General features: G+C 37.3%; 1 long non-coding RNA gene across 2 annotated transcripts; it reads left to right on the top strand.

The window, feature by feature from the left end:
- The first annotated feature begins 599 nt into the window (after positions 1-599).
- Positions 600-5,360, top strand: LOC110890021. Of its 2 annotated transcripts, none has more exons than XR_002564152.2 (7): positions 600-755; positions 853-905; positions 3,766-3,901; positions 3,991-4,112; positions 4,192-4,366; positions 4,914-5,042; positions 5,125-5,360. It is a non-coding gene; the product is annotated as an uncharacterized LOC110890021 (long non-coding RNA). The 2 variants fall into 2 exon arrangements; XR_002564151.2 differs by having other exon boundaries at positions 3,766-3,912.
- The last annotated feature ends 17,850 nt before the right edge of the window (positions 5,361-23,210 follow it).

Raw genomic sequence — 23,210 nt, 5'->3', positions numbered from 1 at the left:
TAATTTTTGAAAATACTTCATCTAATATATTTATTTTTATATTAGCCTTAATTAAAATTATAACTAGGTAAAGTTTAACTAACTTTAACGTGGGCTATAAGATAAGCTGAATCATATGTAGAAATCACATAATGACAAGACTACGAGTCTAATTAAATTAAACGACTAATATTAAATGATACGATAAACAATCTATATATATGTTGTGTGTATTGTGAAAATATATATATTTTATCAAAATGATTGTAAAACTCACACGATTTTGAAATTGGTGCAAAATTTGTTGGAATTTTTTTTTTGTTAGGTGTCGATTCTAGTTTCACTTACAATTGTACACCTCAATTTCATGCTTTCAATTTAAGTTTAAATCTTAATTACAAAATACCAAATTAAGAAATCAAATCAAAACCAAACCATTAGTAACGCTTTGGTTTGATTTTGGGTTTTAACCGTTCAGTTTCGGTTTAAAACAACAAAATCCATTATTAACGGTTTAACTTTGACTGTGAACATCTCTAATTTTTCCTAAAATTTTACATTAAAAATTAAACTTCCCTCCAAACAAAAATTCACTCTACAAAAACAGAAGTTTCCCTCCCACTCTCCTCGATTTTTCAGTTTCCCTCTCACCCTAGTCTCTCTCGTTGGCTGTGAGTTCAAATTCCCTTTGAAATCGTTCTTCAAATATCATTATCAACAGGTGGTTCACTTTGGTTTCTGCAGTTCTCTCCACAGAATCAGTTCCTACTCTTGAGGTAAGAAATGCACAATTTTGGGTTTCTTTATATCATAACAACGCCCTAACCCTAGTTAATCGTTTGGTGTTTTCTCTTCAAAAATTATCATCAACAGATGGTACGCTGGTGTTGCTGCGGTTTGTTCCACGAATCCGCTATTTAACTGAGGTATGATATGTTCAATCTTGTTTAATTTTTTGAAATTACATTGACGCGATTTGTCCCTCGATTTTTCTGTGCTAAGATAATCGGGCACAAAGTGTACAGTTACTATTCATTGCTGAATATTAGTGAATATATTTCTTGCTAGGGTTGTATTACAGCCAATTAAGGCTTTCTCTTTACCAGTTTTCATTCTCGTCATTGTGAATTAATATCTCTATTTGAATAATTGGAGCATTTGATTTTCATATATTTTAATTATTTTTTGACATTGATTCCTTTATTGAAATCAATTCCTTTTTGGTTTTGATTCACTAAGACTAGTCATATTGACAATAAACTTGACCAGTACCTAGAATAGCTAACTTGATTCAAGAACCTTTTTTTCCATTGACGCGTCGTGAAGTCGAAGCCGCTTGTCGCTGCTGCGAGCGTTGTGCAGCCGATGCCACTGCTGCGTGCGTCGTGCAGCCGACGCCACTGCTGCGTGCGTCGTGCAGCCGAAGCCGCTGCGGTGCTTTTGGCCGCTGCTGCGCTATTGCCGCTACTGTTGCGTCGTGCAGCCGACGCCGCTGCTGCGCTGTTGGCCGCTGCTGCGTGCGTCGTGCAACCAACACCGCTGCTGTTGCGTTGTGCAGCCAACGCCACTGCAGCGTGTATCCGACGACTCTGCTGCACTGCAGCCGACAACGATGGTTAGCAAAGCCAGGATCCAAGTATCTAACTGGATTCTTCACCATGAAATCATGATCAAAGTATTCATAGAAGAGTCTTTCCAGAGAAGATAGGCATAAAAATACTTTTGACTAACTTACGATCAAAGCTTTCATAAACAACTTTTTTCAGTTCTGTTCTCATACTGTCTTCAGTATTTTCCTTTGAATATATTTCAGGGAGAGTTCTGGTGTATCTCATTAGATTTTCTTGTATATTGGTATATATATCATAAATTTGATCAGTCTCCCCATCAGAAATCAAATTGGTATTTCTAGCCATATTTCTACCTAACAATAAATAACTCATGATCTGATATGCACTTGACGATGCATCTTGGGTAATAGGAACATAATTCATATAATCTTCATTTTGGGATGATAATATAGTTGATATGAACTGAAAGGGTTATTTTTGCATCTGATGCATACCTCATAAAATCAGATAAACTCTTTTGCTCCCACACTAAAGATTCTTTAAGATATCCGTTATCTGCGCTTCAAAATTTTATAACTTGAATTTTGTTACTTGTCTATTTGTTTAAGAATGACATTGTATTTTTATTATGTGTTTTCTAATGAGTAATAATTATATATTTTTGTTATATGTTCCTCGCTCTGACCCGACCTGAACGAGGACCGACCCGATAATATAAATCAGATTATATAATATAATTGTATTTGTAGATATATTTAGGCATAGACAGAGAAAGCGGTTACGTACACAAATACATTGTATGTTTTGGTACATTTGTACATCATTTGTTTAGAACGAAAACAATTGATGACCATTTATGTATATATGCATTATGCAGTATCAAAATTTATAGAAAATCCAATTAAATGGCTGTATTTTGTTATCGATTCTTTTTTAAAAAGTTACTGTTGTAATTGGCTATATTTTGTAACATAGGCTAACATTAAATATTTATTTAAAAAAAACATGATGCGACACTTGTCATCGTAATTTATATTTTATTTGTTGGGTTAAGTTATTTTACAAAGGCTCTTAATTGTAAGAAGTGTAATATAGGCTTTAAGTAATGGGATTATGGGGCTTAAAAGGGAAAGACATTTAAATCAATTTATTATATCCAAGGTTTAAAAGAACGGAAACGAGTTTCGAGGCGTTTTCCCTTTGCCTCACGAGGCATAAGCCTCGAGGCGAAACGAGGTGTAAGGCCGAGGCGGTATTAATAAATAAATATAAAAATTATATATATTATAAAAATAATATTACTAACTAATTTCATCATCAGATTCAGCAAAATCATCAAAAACACACTTAAAAAAGACATGAAATGCTTGAAATTGACACAAAAAGTCAAAAAACATCAAAAACAGCTATCAAAATGCCCTGAGGCGCAGCTTTCTTAGCGCCTCAGCCCCTCTGAGGCACATATACATTAAAAACACCAAGAGGCGCGCCTCAGGCTCGTTTTTTGGTCGTTTCGCCTTGAGGCGCACGCCTCAAACGTTTTTTAAAACCATGATTATATCAAACAAAGTAGAGTACATTAGTTAACTAAGTTGTATCATGGTTAACATCATTTTGAGATTTAAACAGAGATCTGATAAAGTTGATTTGATTCGAATAAGACCAATATGTATTAAATTTTCTTTTGCTTCCTCTTCTCCTGGTCAATTAACAAATGAGTTGGGTTTATTTTGCTTCTATTTATTCCTTTGCTAATAGCTGCAATATTTTTAGTTAGTCAAAGGTCTTTACCTATATTGGGTGGTTGTTAACTGATTCTCATTTGCACTCTTAAGGGTGCAAACGAGCCGGGCCAAGCCCGAGCTCGACCAGGCTCGAGCTCGAGCTCGTATAACATATGAAAGCTCGAGCTCGGCTCGAAGGTAATTTTTCAAGCTCGAGCTCGGCTCGGGCTCGACTCGTTTAGTATTTATTAATTAATTTATATTAGTTATAATTATTATTATACATATAATTTAGTTATTTTTTATATCTATATAAATGGTAATTATTATTATATAAATATATGTTTAATATATTAATAAAAAATATATAAACATAAAGCTCGTTTAGGCTTGCGAGCCGGTTCGAGCTCGATAAGCGAAGCTCGGGCTCGTTTAATATGAATCTATAAATTGTAAGTAAGAACTTTTGACCTATGTTTAAATGTTAATAGGTCTGTGCTCATGCTATTCGTGTTCTCGAAAGAGCTGATGATGAAGAGCTCCAATGTTATTTACTTCAACTGGTTCAAGATATGCGGTTTGAACGCTCAAATAAATCTCGTCTTTCTCAGTTTCTCGTGTAGCGTCGTATGCCAGCTGTAACATCTATAAAAGTGGATCTTAATTTTAGTTTTTTACTTTCTGGAATCTGATAATTTTTTTATTTTATTTTGCAGCACTAACGAACATTGAGTTTGCTAGCTTCCTTAGATGGTATGTTGCTGTCGAACTTCAGGATCCTGCATACGCGAAATGTTTTTATTGTACGTACGGGATGCTGGAAGAAAATATGATAAAGGTAAGGTTCTGTTTGGTGATTACAGATAGAATTAGTTAAAAGTCAGCAACTCGTGATCACTTTTTGTTTGATGTTACAGTTGGGAATTGACAGTGGAGATGGCTTTAAGTCTCGTTCGCCAGACCGAATTGACAGCTCAGCTGTGTTCCATAATGCGAGACGTAAGAAACGTACGAGGCGGAACTCAAAAGAAAATTGAAAAGCTTCGGCATCTTCTTTCGGGACTTCTTAGTGAACTTACATACTTTGTGGAGGTAATACATTCTAGAAGGCATTAATGACCATGCTTCTAAATTTGTAGCTTATGAGACTCCTAGGGATGGGATCGATACAATACCCGTACCCATACTGGTACCAAATCTGAACAAAACTGGGTACCAAATAGCGAAACGAATATTATAGTACGGGTATTGGCACTAGTATTTTAGTACGGTACCCACTTTGGTACCACTTTTTTTTTTAATCTTTTAAATTGGTACGAGTACCAATACAGTACATGTACCAAATAAGGTAAAATTGGTACGAGTAGTAATACAATACAAGGTACTAAGTATGTAAAGTCGATACGGGTACCATATTACGGAAATAAAGCATAATATCAAGTTCATTCGTATCAAATTCAGTACCAATACCATTTTTTACCCATACCCGTACCGATACCGAAAATACTGAATGCTGAAATCAATAAAACTTGGTACTGATACGTGTACCAAATATCCAAAATCGGTAACGGGTATTTGGGAAAAAATCTCGTCTCTAGTGACTCCTAACACTAAACATCTTGATATGTGACATTTGTAGCCTATACGATCGCCTTTGGCTCTAAAGATGAAGTTATTAAAATCAAATCTGGTAGGTTGAGAAGGCTTATGCTGGAGGCTGTTACGTTTGGTTCATGTTGTGGGATGTTGAGAGCTACGTGGGTTCCAAGTAATACCTAAAATAAAATTTTCGTTAGGGACTCTTATTAGTCAACCAACATGCATCAATTTTGTTTTGTATATGTCGACAGGATCAGGTCCAGATGATGATAGCGGAGTCTTCATGAGAGGCATGATGGAGTGGACACATGTATGGATGGTGGGATTGCATGCCTAGGATCGAACACTACATATGATAACAAGGCATTTTGTATTACAAAGAATATGAAGATGTCTATTGTTTTATTAGTGACACTGATAATTGTGTGATTTATTTTATATTGTAAATAAATAACAGTTTTAAGTAATCAAATTAATTTGATGAACATTTGGAGTGCAAAGGAGATGTTTGTTTTTACCGACACAAAATTTGTGCCACAAAAGTCATTTATATTAAGGCAAAACAAAGTGCCACTAAAAATAGTATGGTATGTAAGCATGAATAGTTTTTGCGACACAAAATGTATGCCACGAAAATCCATTTTATATTGTGGCAAAAAAAGAGTGACACTAAAAGTCCAAAAATTTCTAGCGGCAGAATGAAAAAGTGCCACTAAAAGGCTTTAGTGTCACCGCTTCTAGTGGCACTTATTTTGTGTGCCACACATTCTTACAAGGGCCTTGATTGGCACTTTTTGGGGTTTTAATGGCATTTTTTGTATGCCACTAAATGGCAATTTTTTTGTAGTGTTTTAAATTTATAAAACACGATATTCACTAACACTAAACACACATATGGGCAAGTGCACCCATCGTGGACGTAGTATAGTGTTGGTAAGATACCGAAGTCGTCCAAGGACACAAGAGCTTTTAATACCGGTTTATCCTCAACGTCTAATCAAATCAAAAAGTTAGAAAAATGTTTTAAACTAAGAAAAATAAAAACTAACTAAATGCTGAAAATAAAAATAAAATAAAAACAGATAGACAAGATGAATCACTTGGATCCGACACGTGTATTAGTATAACCTTTGATTATTTTCGCACTTTTGCACTTGTTTAAGAGATTATCTTAGTTATTGTAGTAGGCCCCTCTTTTGAAGGCGACGTTACCCTCAACCCAGTAGTTTGAGTCAGCAAGGATACAATCCTAAAGGGTCGGATTATTGAAAGATAATGAATTAAGTTATTAATGCAAATTATGGTAGGCCCCGCTTTTGGCGGTGACGTTACCCTCGACTAAGTAGTCTGAGTCAGCAGGGATACAGTCCTAAATAGCCGGGTTATAGTATTAATAGTAGTTAACTTATGAGGGGGTCAAAGAGTTTAGATCCCCGCCATCCAATACCTATGGGCATTGAAGGAGATCCTACTAAATTTGACCCAGGTCCCAAGCAGGACCTCTAAACGCTGAACAAGGGCAAGACCCTTACCAAACCGTTCCCTTAACCCCCGACCAGGTAGCCAACATACCTCCATATAGACCGTGGAGATATGAATGGTGAAAATCTTTTATTTTATATAGACAGTAAAATAATGCCAAGACACCACGGACAAACGATAAGGAAAGATCACCTTCAACATAAGTAACTAGTTATTAAAGTCATTAATACAAAACCAAATAAAAAGTGCAAAAGATTAAAAATAAAAAGTATTATACTAAACACTTGTCTTCACCAAGTGATGTAAGAGACTTAGGCAAACATGGCCTTGATTGTCAAGAACTCTTACGATCAATCTTGGATCCCGAGACGACTCACACACTCTACGATGGACAATGGATGATGGTGGTGGATGATGGTGTTATGGTGGTGGTGGGTGGTGGATGAGGTGTGAGAGAGGTGGTGTGCCAAGGGATGAGAGAGAATGAAACCAAGCTCCTCTATTTATAGGCTGGACAGAACGCTGGACACGGCCCCGTGTCCGCTGGACACGGCCCCGTGCCCGTCTGACACTCTCTCTCTTCATTAATTGTAATTGCGAATTACAATTAATGCGCCCGTTGTACTTTCAACACGCCCCCGTGCTCGCTGGACACGGCCCCGTGCCCAGCAATAGAAGCTTCTACTGGTTTGTCTTATCTGCTGCTTCCTGGGCACGCCCCCGTGTTCGCTGGACACGGGGCGTGTTCAGACTCTGTTTTTCTTCTCTTTGTCTTGGGAGGTGCCGTTGAGGGTCCGGGCAGTCCACTTTTGTTCCTTTTCTTGTATTTATGGTAGAATTAGGGGTCTTTTTGCTTCTTTTGTGATTTTGAGCTCATTTCATCCTGAAAATACAAAAGGAAGACAAAAACACTCTTTTTCCAACATTAGTACTTAAAAAGGGTTAGTTTTATGCCTTAATTGATGTGTTTTATATGTTGCATTTTACACACATCAATCGGCTAGTGTAAAAATCATTTTTTTCGGAGCCGAAAACTCAAAGAATAAATGAATAATGAGTCCGAATTCGAACAAATAAATGGAATAAAAAAAATTCACAAGTGTACAAAAGAATCACGAAAATGAATAAATTGAATTAAAAACAAGAAATATTAACAAATAAATCAACAAATATATAATCACGAAAATATACACAAATATTAACAAGTATATACACTGATAACACAATGACTCGGGTCGTTCCTAAAACTCGCCAACTCCCCGGCAACGGCGCCAAAAATTTGACGTGTGCGCGACTACACATATTTTTACAATGAAATTAAACACGATTTGGTTTTAAATTTATAATAGATTATTACTTTTACATCAAAACACACACGAAAGAGGCAAGTGTACCCTGTCATATATGTAGTAAAGTATTGGTAAGAACCAAGTATCGATCCACGGAAATGAGCGGAGAAATAATACTAGACCTTTGTCACTAAATTACCGGTAAAAACATAAGTTGTTTGATTTTTAATAAACTAAAGTAAACATAAACAAATACTTATAAAACATAGTAGAAAATAGATAAATAGCCTTGCTTAATACATAACCAAAGCATGTCAACTAAGTCGGTTTTGGCATTAGAAGCATTTGGTCAATTTTCCATTTTAAGACAATTAGTATCCCTTTCAGGAATCCTAACATGACAATCATTCGGAAAGTTAAAACGATAAACACACTTTAACCACCTAAAATTGTTCTTTAACGTGCAATTGATAAATGTCTACGAAAATCTCCTGAAAATAAGTTAGCCATCCGTTAGGAGTTTTCTAACCGCACTTAATCAAGGAAAGCAACACCGATAAACACAATGCAACCACCGAGACAAGCATAAAGTAGATTAAATCACAACCAAGTTCATTTTACAAATCTTGTACATAAATTCACCCAGATAGCAATTTTGGCCTAAACTACTAACTAGGCTAACAAATCATGGCAAGAATTTATAACGACACCATTTAACCCGTTAGAGTCCTTACGTGACGGCAAGCTTTCTTGATTAATAATAGTTACATTTTATTAAACCACTAACCATTTCTAGTATCATGGTGCCCATATTTTAACCAAGCTAAACTAGTTAACCAAGTTTAAAGTTTACTAATACATGATTAATTAAGCTTCATTTTTCAACTATCTTAACTAACCTAGCACCAATCATCCAACACAATTACTTATAATCAAGGAATCAATATCAATAACAAGGTTGCAAACTAATCATCAAAGATAATCATAGAAAATACTTCCAAATGTCATTACAAACAAAGATTAACATACTAATGGCTATAATCAAGCAAGGGATTGTTGTGTTTTTGCCCAAAGGCTACAATAATACATAATAATCAATCTTAATGCTTGAAACATAACAAAATTATGGAAAGACTTAAGAATTCAAACCATAAACAAGCATAAGAATGAGAATCCGGATAGAAATGGAGCTTATCGGGACAATATGGCTTGAATCCGAGCGAAAGCTGATGCCTCTGGAGCCTAAAAATCGCCTGTGAAGCTCTCCAAAATTCCAGAGTTACGAACAGAATGTTTCTGTTCGTTTTTTATATATTTTCGATGCCGCACGGTCGTGCACCGATCGCACGACCGTTCACTTTTTGCATTATTGGAGTTACTGTTCATGACATCAGCAGAGTTCACTGGTCTTCGGTCTCGCACGACCGTTCTTCGTATGGCACGATCGTGCGTTTCCGGGATCTTGTTGCACGGACTGAAGCACTGGTCGTTCATCACCGGGAATTTGCTGAACATCGGATCCGCACGGGGTGCAATGTATGGCACGCCGTGCGTCACCAGGATTGTCTTGCACGCCGTGTTGCACTGGTCGTTCATCATCGGCTGGTCTTGATTTGTCGGAGATGCACGGTCGTTCTTCAGACCGCACGACCATTCCACTTGCCCAGGTCAGTTTTGTAACAGAATGTTCGCAGCTTCGTCGTTTTGTCCGGAAAGTCCTCGTTTTCACTATCATCTTGTCCGGTATGCTGTTTTAGGCCTGTAAACAAAAGTATACATAATTAAGTATCTGAATGACGATTTTACGGCCGAAAACGCATAAAATGGGGATAAAATGGGGGACTAAAATATGTGTAAATTAGCGAATATCACCTGTGTTAATTGAGGATCGACAGGTAAAGAGGCTTCGAAGGAAGCTTGTGCCTATTGTCAAGGTGAAATAGGATGCCCGTAGTGGTCCCGAGTATACATGGGAATTAGAGTCCACGATGAAAGAAAAATACCCTCAATTGTTTCAGTAAATCTCGAGGTCGAGATTTCTTTTAAGGGGGTGAGGATGTAACACCTCGAAAATGCATACTCAATAAAATACAGGCACGTGTCATGTAAGACAAACATGTCAGGAACCCGGATCAAATAAGGATGTATGGTAGGATTTAAGAGGGCGTCATGTTATTAAAATACCTCTGAACGACCCAAGGGCGACATGTTATTAAAATACCTCTGAGCGGCCCAAGTTATAAAATCCCAAGATCCTTAAATCATTTTAATAAACATCCGATATATAACCGGTTGTTCTAAATAAAGAAAATTCCATTTTTATATGGAAAATTAGATTTTGAAAATATTGCTATGACATTCGGAAGTTGGATTTTAATTTAAAAAGAATTGAATTTGAACAAATTCATGTCTATTACATTTCCGACATTTCCAAAACTTGGGACAAAAAGCCAAAGTGATGTAAAGGCATGCAAAGCATGCAAGGTCTTAGATAATGGTCCCTACACTGCAGTAAAAGCATGAGAATTCGACATTACACAATTGCATGGTCAATACTTGGAAGTTTGCAAGATTTTTGGCTTCTGGCCATCGGTTACGGACCGTATGGCTTTAAGCTTACGGTCCGCAAGGAGCATATCTGGACGCATCAGACCAGGGTCGGTTACAGACCGCAACCACCTAAGCTTACGGTCCGTAAGAGATGGATACGGACCGCAAGGAGTTTGGCTTACGGTCCATAAGCCTGTCGCTAGCAGCAGAAAATGGACAGCTGCCTGTTCAGCCTGTTGCACCGCCTTAGTATTGTGGTTTTCGAAATCAGGGGCATGACAGGTAGTATTTAGCATCTTAGGGACACCTGGGATGATCTTGTAACCATCATAGGCTATCTTGGCTTAATCTTGGGCTCCTTAGTTCACTATATAAGAGAAGAAGTTGTGAACATTGTGACATGCTCACTTGCAAAACATTCCAAGACTTCTCTGGAGCTTCACTGATCAGCAACCAACTCCTCTTAAGTTCATAAGCATACTTAGGACTCTTGTAAGTGTCCTTAACCCTCTCTAATTCATTTTAGCTTAATTATTTAGCTAAAAGTCAAACCGTCGTAATTAAGGTTTGACTTTGAGATTAGTCAATAATTATCCAGTCAAATCTCGAATTAAAGATACCTATAAGTAGGTAATTATGTGGGTAATAAACCCTTAAAAGGGTATTTTCAGATTCCCACTCTAACTATGTTGATTGTCGAGTCAAAGCTTACCTTAAAAAGTCAACAGAATGCTTATTTTTGAATTAATGCATAATTAGCAATGTAGGATACATGCAACTTGTTTGATCATTAATGTAACTTGGTAATTAATGTAAGAACATGTCCCAACATGTTCAACTCGACAATTTTCAATTTAGGCTCGGTTTGGAACCGAAAGTCGCATAGTTTGACCTCTGCTTTGACTTTCAGTTCTGACCCGTTTAAGCCAAGTTTAGGATTGCCTTAGAGCTTCTTTTGGACCTATATACATGTTAGTACAACCCTCTGTGATTATACAACTTGGTTCATTAGATATCCGATTCACATGCATGTTCCCGTTAAATGCTTATATGTTGACCATTATGCCCAAATGACCTTAAAATATGATTTTTGAAAATATAAAAGGGTAGACACCTTAGCTACTGATTCATAAGCATGCATCTAAAATTTGAGATCGGTTTGAGGTATAGATTAAGAGTTATGCTCATTAGCGTAATTAGAAGCTTCTTTAGTAATTAAATGGCGTAAATTGCATATAGCCTAACTAAACCCAAATTTTTATACAAAACTTTGTACCTACTGTTATAAATTAATATTTTGTGAATTTTATAAATTTTTATTTAATTTTAGGCTGAGCATAACTTAGTGTTCTAAGCTTATTTCAGCTAATGCCGGTTTTGCCCTTTTGGGCTATAAAATGAGTTTTATAAATCCTATTGACCCCAAACCTTTTTCTACTGATCTAATATGTTAAATAAAGTATTTTGAGCCTTCTGGAATTTTAAAAATATCAGCTTTCTATACCAAACCCGGAAATGGCTCCAAATCGCCTTTTTAAGCGTTTTTAACGCATACGTATGTACTAGAACTTTTTTAAGCATATGGGGTTGAAACCTACTGATGTATTTAGTAAATTTTTATGTTCTAATAGTAGGCAAATATTTTAAACTCAGAATTCCAGTTTTTGATCTTTTAGGCCTATGTGAAATTACCAAAATGCCCATTCGGAGCATAGTATGGTTATAAGTAATAAATTTCACATATATATAATACCCTACTATTATAACTTATTAAATTAAGTATATTTACTGATTTAATCAGACCTGTAACCCAGGTTATTATTTAAACTCTTTTACACCCTTTAAAATGACCAAAATGCCCTTATAAGGCATAGTTTGGGTTTAAAACCATTTGGGGCATAATGGAAGGTACCTTACTGATATCACAACATGTTTAAGGCATATTAACTTAGGAAATTTGTATATGACTCTTATGGATTATTCGTTACGCACTTTACGCGTTCGGATCGGCTTATGTAACTAGTTTACCCATTTTAGCCGAAACGGGTTAAACCATATCATTTCTGTCTCAAAATCCAGAATGTGATTATGCTACCCATATTAAACAAGCATGCAAGCTTGTCAGGTCAAAACCACATTCTAAAACGGTATTCGCCTTATCGTGCATTTAAACCGTAAACTTCATTTAAGACTAACCGGTCTAAGCTTAGGCTAAATTAAAAGACCCGCTAGGATTCTAATAGGTTATTAAAAACCTTCATTCCAGATATAGGAGACCAGTAAAAGCTACGTGCACTTGCTGTATTTGATTTATAGTTTGCTCAGGTAAATACGTTTAACTTATTTTCCCTTATACGGGCTTGGGGTACGGTATATAAAATACCGCTTGGTCGGGTAATTGATCTTAACCGGTCGGTGGTTAAGTGTGGTCAAAATGACCCGTTTGAAAATGTTGTTTTGTTTGTTTAACGCCTTTGAGGGGTTTAATGACCATGTCCCGGATATCCTTGGCATCATTCAAAGAATGGCCACGACCTTAGCACACGGGTGTAGGCGTACACCCGTAGTGCATTCAAATCAATAAAGTATAATCGTCGGTACGAGAGAAGTGTCGCGGCAGAACTATACTAAGTGGTGTGTCTATTAATCTTTAACCTGGCACGACCCGGACAACTGAACGCATAACAAGCATGTAATTCTTTTACAAGATTATAAGCAAATAATTATCCCAAGTTATAAAAATTTTTGTGTCGCGGGCATTCAAATCAATTTTAAAACCTTTTCAAAATGAGTCAGTTAAATTGTATTTACCAGTGTAAACTGACGTATTTTCCAAAAAGGCTAAGTGCAGGTACTACGCGTAACAGGCTGGCTACTCCTTAGCATCAATAAAAGTCTCGCAAGCTTAGGATGCATGAAGTCTGTTGAATAAAAGTTTCCTCTTTGTTTGATCCGCCTGTGGATCTATTTCAACTGTTGTGATACTTGATATTACGATTTTATTTGGTTGAAATAAATCTATCTTTTGCTTCCGCTGTGCATTTATACTATGTATTGTTTGACTATGACGATATCAACTACGTCACTAATCCCCCACCGGGCCCACCGGTAACACGTGGAAAATAGGGGTGTGACAGTTTAGTTACAGAGAAGATAAGGGGGTGATGTTTAGTGTTTTACTTGTGTGTGTGTGTGTTGAGTTTTGTATATGTAGAAATCGAGTGAGAGAGAGATAGACAGATTTCTAATTTCATTTTGAGTGTGTGTCTGTTATTTAGTTGCACACAAGTGTTTTATAGAGGTGTATGAGATCTTTGTAAGATCATGTGTACAAAAAAAAATCTCTTGTAAAGATTTTATAGAGATTTGTAGGGATTTGGTAAAGATTTTGTAAGATTTTGGAAAGATTTCCAAGAAAATCTTGTAATAAAGATCAAATACATTATGTGCAGGTTTAGGCTTGCGGGTTTTGGGCTTGGGCCCAGGGCCCACAAGCCCATCTCGTGTGCAAGTGGCCCGTAATTCCTACGAGATCCGTAGTCAAATCGTGAACTCCTTTTAACGTCAAAAATTAAAATACACAAAAATACGGTCGGTAGTTGTTGTTCGTGCGTTTAGTCATCGGTTGCGTAAAAAGCGCGTAAAATACTTCGTGTATCGTCTTTAATCCGTTTTCGAGCACAGTTACTAAAATTTAATTACGAAGCTAGGATATGTTGTAAAAATTTAATATTTGTCGGCGTTGTCAGTATTTCGTACGGTATCAGTTCGTTGTCGCGCAATATTCCGCAGATTTTTCCGTAAACCACCGTTCGCGCACTGTAAAGTCGGATAGACGTTCCTTGGCACTCCAAAGGTCTAATTAAGTTAATTTGCTTTGTAAACTCTATTTATTATCGCGTTGATTATCTGTTAATTACGTAATTAGGTGCCGTAAATCACCGGTTGTCACACGATCGGATTCATCTTTCGCCACTTCGAAGATATCAACTTGCATGTTGAACGAGTTTCGCATCATCAAGTTTTGTAACGATTGCATTTGTTGCATATTCGAAAAAGCGTTCGGAGATTGTTGAAACCCGCAAAACCGTTGACAGAAAATTGCGAGAAAGCATTCGGTTCCATTGTAGGATAGTACGCGGGCACCGAAAAAACGTATGGGTTTGGATTTGGGTTGTTCGGGTTGAATGTATCCATTGTAAAATGTAGAAGAATGTTTATAAAAAAGCAGAAGAGTTTATAAAAAGTTGAGAGAGAGATGGGGTTGAAGTAGGTAAAAAATAGGGTATTTGGGTTGTATTTATAAAAAAATTTGATGTTTTTTTGGGTTTTTTTTTTAAAAAGGGGCGTTAGTTTTTGAAATGGTAAATTAAATTATTATTATTATTTTTCAACGGTTAAAATCCCCCAACGGTCATATTTTTTTGTCTTGACATGAGCATCTCAATCGTCCTGTGGGCGACGATGAGGACGACGCTGGGGGCGAAACGGTGTTTGGGACGTTGTCGGGCCAGGCCGAGCCCCACACCGCCTAGCCTTAGGCTATGCGGTATGGTAGAGGGTCATCTTTGGAGGATGATCCGCCACGTAGGCGCCACGTCATCTGTCTAGGAGGATGCCCCTCCAAGATAGAAACACTGGAAATGGAGGATGAGCCTACCCCACTAACTTTATTTATTTATTTTTTAACCTCATCTACTTTTTTAACATTTATTAAATAAGATATAAAAATAAATTCATTAATATTAAAAAACCAAACATTACATAAGTTAAAAATAGAACATAACCTAAAAATAAAAATCCTAAGAACTTTCATACTTTTTCTTCATGATTCTTTCTTGCATCTTTTCTAAAGTAGCTCGTTTTTCTTCGGGATAATTTTCAACATCGGCCGTCATTATGTCCCATTCTTTTAGTTCGTTTTTTTCTTTGTTCACCCAAACCTTTTCTTCCACCACGCGTTCCTTCACCTTTGCCTTTTTGGCCGTGACCTCCGTGTACGCTTTGAATTGGGCCATAAATGCCTCCATCTTGGAATCGCCCCCTTTTTACGGCTTTTTTTTGTAGCCGCTTTCTTTTTTGATTTGTCCAGGCCCATGGGAAGTTCCTCCTCTCGTAAGGCGTACTCTTCGTCAAATTCGGGCTCGTCATTTATATTAATTTGAAATCGTGCGTCTGAGCCCCCGGCACTAAAACTACTGGTCTACGAGATTTTTTGTCGTTTAGCCATCTCAACCTCATTTGGAACCGACGCCCACTTGTTGGACGTTCGTAAAACTTCCCAAGCCCGAATGTGTGGGAAAGAGGATTTGTGGTTCGATTCGTATTTATCCATCGCCGCTTTAAAAATATCTTCGTCGCTCATTCCACTACGACGATGACTTGTATATAAATTATTATATATCGTTGCAAACCGGTTCACGATCGGATTCATCTTTTGCCACTTTGAAGATATCAACTTTCATGTTGAACGGGTTTCGCATCATCAAGTTTTGTAACGATTGCATTTGTTGCATATTCGAAAAAGCGTTCGGAGATTGTTGAAAACCCGCAAAAGCGTTGACAGAAAATTGCGAGAAAGCGTTCAGTTCCGTTGTAGGATAGTACGCAGGCACCAAAAAAAACGTTCAGGTTTGGATTTGGTTTGTTCGGGTTGTATGGATCCATTGTAAAAAGTAGAAGAATGTTTGTAAAAAAGTAGAAGACTTTATAAAAAGTTGAGAGAGAGATGGGGTTGAAGTGGGTAAAAAATAGGGAATTTGGGTTGTATTTATAAAAAAGTTTGATTTTTTTTAGGTTTTTAAAAAAAAGGGCCGTTAGGTTTTTAAAAATTATTATTATTATTATTATTATTATTATTATTATTATTATTATTATTATTATTATTATTATTATTATTATTATTATTATTCAACGGTAAAAAACCCCCAACGGTCATATTTTTTTGTCTTGACATGAGCGTCTCAATCGTTCCTGTGGGCGACGATGAGGACGAGGCGGGGGCGAAACCGTGTTTGGGACGTTGTCGGGCCAGGCCGAGCCCCACACCGCCTAGCCTTATGCTATGGGGTATGGTAGAGGGTTATCCTTGGAGGATGATCCGCCACGTAAGCGTCACGTCATAGTTATTGAAGGATGCCCCTCCAAGGTAGAAACACTGGAAATTGAGGATGAGCCTACCCCACCAACTTTATTTTTTTATTTTTTTAACTTCATCTACTTTTTTAACATTTATTAAATAAGATATAAAAATAAATTCATTAATATTAAAAAACCAAACATTACATAAGTTAAAAAAAAAAACATAACCTAAAAAAATAAAAATCCTAAGAACTTTCGTACCTTTTCATGATTATTTCTTGCATCTTTTTTAAAGTAGCTCGTTTTGCTTCGGAATTATTTTCAACATCGGCCGTCATTATGTCCCATTCTTTTAGTTTGTTTTTTTCTTTGTTCACCCGAACCTTTTCTTCCCCCACGCATTCCTTCACCTTTGCCTTTTTGGCCGTGACCTCCGTGTACGCTTTGAATTGGGCCATAAACGTCTCCATCTTGGAATCACCCCCCTTTGCGGCTTGTTTTTTTTGTAGCCGCCTCCTTTTTTGATTTGTCACGGCCCGTTGGACGATCCTCCTCTCGTACGGCGTACTCTTCATCGTCAAATTCGGGCTCGTCGTTTATATTAATTTGACATCGTGCGTCCGAGTCCCCGTCACTAAAACTACCGGTCTCCGAGGTTTTTTGTCGTTTAGCCATCTCAACCTCATTTGGAACCGGCGTCCACTTATTGGACGTTCGTAAAACTTCCCAAGCCCGAATGTGTGGGAAAGCATATTTATGATTCGATTCGTATTTATCAATCGCTGCTTTGAAAACATCTTCATCACTCATCCCACTACGGCGATGACTTGTATATAAATTATTATATATCGCCGCAAACCGGTTCACGATCGGATTCATCTTTCGCCACTTTGAAGATATCAACTTGCATGTTGAACGTGTTTCGCATCATCAAGTTTTGTAACGATTGCATTTGTTTCATATTCGAAAAAGCGTTCGGAGATTGTTGAAAACCCGCAAAAGCGTTGACAGAAAATTGCGAGAAAGCGTTCGGTTCCATTCTAGGATAGTACGCGGGCACCGAAAAGACGTTCGGGTTTGGATTTGGGTTGTTCTGGTTGTATGGATCTATTGTAAAAAGTAGAAGAATGTTTATAAAAAGTAAAAGAGTTTATAAAAAGTTGAGAGAGAGATGAGGTTGAAGTGGGTAAAAAATAGGGTATTTGGGTTGTATTTATAAAAAAGTTTGATTTTTTTTCGGTTTTTTTTGAAAAAGGGCCGTTAGTTTTTGAAAAGGTAAATTAAATTATTATTATTATTTTTCAACGGTAAGAAGTCCCCCAACAGTCATATTTTTTTTTTGTCTTGACATGAGGGTCTCAATCGTCCTGTGGGCGACGATGAGGACGACGCTAGAGGAACGGTGTTTGGGACGTCGCCAAGCCAGACCGACACTAGACCGAGCCCCACACCGGCTAGTCTTAGGGTAAATGGTCTGGGGTGGTAGTTCCCCATAAGTAAATTATATTAGCCTGTACTTTTTCTTTGAAGCTTGTACTTTTTATTTGCTTGGTCAACATAAGTTACTAAAGTACGCTTTTAGAATAAAATATTATTTAATTTACATATGTGAAAAAGTTATAACAAATAAAAACCTAGCATTATATAAAAATAAAGATATGATAATATTTTTAGGGAAAGAAAATAAAATGAATTTTCATATTTCAAGAAAGGATATATTTTTTTGCTTGCAGGTTTTCGCCCAAGATTTGGAGTTGGTTAGTCATATGGAGCACTATCACTACCTCCACTCCTTGCAACAGACTCGACTTACTACAAACTAGTAGAGGTACTCCGTGTTTTGCGACGGAAATTCGATTGGTATCGTTTCACTCCTTTAAGGTGCCGACACTTGTTATGGTAATTGAAAGAAAAACCCAAGGTTAGAGTATTTTTGGATAAAGGAATAAAAAAGATAAACAAATAAATAAAAAAACACCTTCTTATACCTAAATATAAAAACTTTCCTATAAAATTTATCTAGACTTAGATAAAGAAAATAAAGTAATTTTAAGATTTGAGATTTAGAATTAGACAAATGTAAAAAATACAAATTTAATAAATCAAAATAATATAACTATTTAACTGTAAGTTGAGGGTTGTGAGAATATAATAGTGAGTTTGGTAAATCTGAAGCACAAAAAAAGAATAAAGTAACACAATCTAAATGAGATGGCAAGAAGTGTAATTAGTATTTAAATTTTGTCTAATTAATTTACTATTCATAAGATCCTTATAAAATTGTTATATTATAAAATAGAATAGAATAGAATATAGAATAGAAGGTTAACACTTCCCCTGCATGTAAAAAGGGAATAAACACAAAACGAGTTGATTTATAAGTACGCTTTAACATAATAATTTATAATCTAAGATTATGCAATCATCGAGAAGCAAGGCACATCAATTATCTCAGCAATCAGCATAATTCTTTAGTAATTATTATAAAGTTCGTACATATAAACAAATAAACCTACACATTTATAGAAGTTCAAAAATTATTTTAAAAAAGAATAATAATTTACGTCGAGATAGTTGGTAAACGGGCTACAAGCTGCGCCGCTACTCCTTTTTGAATAGCAAAACTAAGCCTTTTAAAAACTACTTCCATAGATCTCGGGGTCATAACATTACTATGCATGACCCTTTGAACTCGACTAAGTAGGTCCACAGCCTCTGGCGCCAGAAAACCAAAAATATCAAAAGCAAATGAGATAAACACGTGTTGGTTGTTAAGGCATGCTTTCTCATGCTTGATCACTTTACCCGAAGCAGCCTTTAAAGCAGCTTGACCCATTGTGAAAGCACTACTCCCTAAGCCCACAAGCGGGGAAACCCCTGTTAGATCCACACATGCATGTTTTCCTCCTACCCATCCAAAGACCAGAATGTCAGCTGGTCGAAGGGTAGATCTACCTTCCAACGGGTCTGTTAAGAAATTAACAGGTGCCTCTTTCTTAGCAGAAATGCCAGCGCACCTGAATATGGCAAAAAGGACATCCCTAACCAAATCATGTCGGTATTTGAACCCCGAGAGCTCTCTACAATGAACTGCATGCTCACCAAAAGAATCCAAACACGCCTTATGACAAACCGGGCATACCTCATCAACTGGGAATAAAGGAATCATGAGGCGATACTTAAGGATAGTACGGTACTCCACTGGCGACATATGCTGACCTAACCCATCTATAGGTATAGCAAGAAGAAAATATTGTGCATGTGGTGTTCGGAGACACTCAAAAACGGCTCTTTGTCTAACGGTCAAGTCAAACTGTACTTCAATTTCGTGGACAATTTTACTAAAAAGAGCATTCGCCAATGCATGTTAGGCTTTAGGGGGGGCGGTCTCCTTATTAGTGAAACCGCTGAAGTCAAAGCTTGGAATCGTATCACAAAGACAAGCCAAAGCACAAACATAATCAGAATCCAACTAATTTATGTAACAACTATTAATTCGTTTTTATGTAACAACTAATTTCACGTGTTTCACACAACAATGAGGACAAAACATGTTCGACATAATATGTCATGCATTGATTTCAAGGGTCCCACGTGCCAAATATGTGGTACTTGCCACAAATATCATACAATGCATTAATTTCAAGGGTTCCACATACCATAAATGGCGTACGTGCATTCTTTTCGGCCACTAAACACATTGATGACGACAATAGGAACACTGAACCTTAACACAGTGTAAACAGTGAGGGGAGACCCAAAATCACGTTCCACACACTGAAAACGTTCAAATTTTAGATGACGACCCGACAATAATTAAGTTAGAAAGTGAATGACGTTACATAATTTCAATAATATAAGACTACTTGGTACGTGACAGGTCATCCTTTAAGGACTACCCTCCTCTATACCCATAGTCTAAGAGTTATACAGATGTTTTTATTGAAAGATATCATTTATTTTCCATTTAAAACTTTTATAGTAATTTATATTAGTGTTTAAACTTTGAAATTAATTAAGTTCTTTAGAATTTGTGACAAAGGTAAAAGATTCTTCTTATTCCATCTTTTTCAGACATTACAAGTAACTTTGTTATTTAGTAGAGGATTTACTAAGAACGATTGTTATTTCTAATTTTAATTTATATTAGTGTTTAAACTTTTAATTAATTAAGTTTTGGTGACCTCCAGTGGCGTCTAGCATCTTTGCCAATGCGTCTAGATGGTTTGGGCCTCTTCTCAGCCCGAGATGTTGGGGCTTATGCCTTTGTGGCGTCTAGAGCTCAGTCTTGGTAACTACAGGATCATATCCTTCGAAACGGTAGGGTCGTCGGGCTTGACCCAGACTATCAACAAGCGCTCGAACGCTTAAATGTCTCTCTCCCAGACTTGGATATTGGCGGTTTCTCTAACAAGGACACCGCCCCCTCGAAGCCGCAAAAAACTTTGGCGAAAGCACTTTTTAGCAAAATCGCTCAAAGCCTGGGAGAAGCTTTTGATTTGTCACCCCCGCCAGAAGGCGTGTTTGAGTGTCTGAAGGGTCCCCATGCTCAGGAATTTTTGACCGTTATCCCGATTGAGGGGTTAGGACAATGCATGTCGGCAGTAGAATATAGAACCATTCTCAAATACCGGCTAATGATCCCTATGTACCCAGAAGATGAAACCTGTCCGATATGCCGTAAAGCTTGTATGGATAAATATGGGGAGCACGCAATTCACTGTAAAGAGATCCCTGGGTTTAAATATCGGCATGACTGGGTGCGAGATGTTTTGGGGGACATCTTAAGAAGAGCTGGGATTTCCGCTAAGAAAGAGGCCCCTGTGAATTTCCTCACAGACCCTACGGAAGGGAGATCTACTCTGCGACTAGCGGATCTGCTCGTCTTTGGCTGGGCTGGGGGGAAACATGCTTGTGTAGACCTCACGGGGGTTTTCCCTTTGGTTGGTTTAAGGGAAAACAGGTTTGTAGCTGGACTAGCAGCAAGAAAGGCAGAATCAAAGAAAGTGGATAAGCACGCTAAAGCTTGCGCAGAGAACCAACATGTCTTTATCCCTTTTGCCTTTGATACTTTTGGCTCCCTAGCGCCAGAAGCCATTAACTTCTTGACGAGGGTTCAACGGGTTATCCACAGCAATTGTTCGACCCCAAGGGGGCAGGGGTTTGTGTTCGAGAGGTTGGGGTTTGCAATTCAGAAAGGGTTGGCGGTGCAGCTTGTTGCCCGTCTACCTTCTGTTTTGATATAACTTAACAAGTTTTCTGGTTATATTTAAATAAATGAAAAAAAAAATATGAATTATCACATTGAAATTAAGTTTTTTAGGATTTGGGACAGAGGTAAAAGATTCTTCTTATTCCATCTTTCTCAGACATTACATAACTTTGTTATTAGTAGTGGATTTACTAAGAACGATTGTTATTTCTAAGTTGTAATATATGTTTTGATCGGGTAAAAAAGTTTTGTAGATTTTTATAAAATGATTATTACCGTATATTGAAAAAAGCAAAGAAATATAAGGAGTAAACTGCAATTTTACCTCCTGAGGTTAGGGGTCATTGGCATGTCTACCCCCTAAGGAAATAATTGCAATTTTACCCTCCCACTGTTCACTGTTATGTCGCACAATTACCCCCCGGCGTCAAAGTCAATATTATCTTTAAACGGTCAAAGGGCATAAAGGTAATTTCACCATTTGGATCTTTATAATCCCCCTGTACTTCTCTTCCACAATCATTCTTACCCCCTAAGCTTAACTCACTCTACTTCTTCTTCTTCACCCACCAACGATCCAGCTCCACCTCCATCTCCATTGCTCCGGCGACCACAACGTCAACACCCACTGGCTTCCACTCCAGCTCCGGCGACCACAACGTCAACACCCACCGGCTTCCACTCCACAATGAGTGAATCGCAGAACCCCATGCTTCCACCTCCACTTCCGGCGACCACAACGGCATCCACTCCAGCTCTGCCGATGCACCTAGCTGTCGGCGACAACCACCAATCCTCCCTGTTGTCTCTGATTTCAGGTATAAACATCGATCTTTCTGAACAAGTAAAAAACAGGGGGTTACTGAAACATCGATCTTTTTGTGTTTGCAGTGGACATGAGGATTCGGTGGTCAGTCCGATCGATTGTGGTATCCGTGGTGTTGAAAATGCGGGGCCACCCTTTCCTGCACTTCCAGATTCCCCCGCAGCAGGAAATGGTTATGTAGTTGATGTTTTATATATTAGGATCTTTTGGTTAAATATATTAGGATCTTTTGGTTAAATATATTAGGATCTTTTGGTTTAATACTGATCTAATTGTATATATATTAGGATCTTTTTGATTTAATATAATGTGCCTAGTTATGACCAATGTTTACAGTTACATGATCATAGTTGATGATAGTTATATGTGCAGTTACTGAACATAGTTGATGACAGTTACATGTGCAATTCGGATGTTTGATGTTTTGATCAAAATGTGCAGTTGTGAATGTTTGATTAGGATATATATTTTGTGCAGCAGTGGTTTGCTTAATCAGTGGTTTGATACATTGTTAGTAATCATAACAGATTCTAGTGTGATTAATAGTCACCATATATTCTAGTGTGGTTAATAGTCAAAATGTGCAGCAATGGTTTGCTTAATCAGTGGTTTGATACATTGTTAGTAGTTGCAACAAATTCTAGTGTGGTTAATAGTCACCACAGATTCTATGTGTGGTTAATCAGTGGTTTGATACATTGTTGCTCAGATTGCAGCAGTTATGCAACAGATTCTAGTGTGGTTAATAGTCACCACAGATTCTATGTGTGGTTAATCAGTGGTTTGATACTTTGTTGGTCAGATTGCAGCAGTTATGCAACAGATTCTAGTGTGGTTAATAGTCACCACAAATTCTATGTGTGGTTAATCAGTGGTTTGATACATTGTTGGTCAGAT

This window comes from Helianthus annuus, chromosome 11 (assembly GCF_002127325.2).
Source record: "Helianthus annuus cultivar XRQ/B chromosome 11, HanXRQr2.0-SUNRISE, whole genome shotgun sequence".
Lineage (NCBI taxonomy): Eukaryota > Viridiplantae > Streptophyta > Magnoliopsida > Asterales > Asteraceae > Helianthus > Helianthus annuus.
The sequence above is the reverse complement of the archived record's forward strand: the minus strand, read 5'-3'. Positions and strand labels throughout refer to the sequence as shown.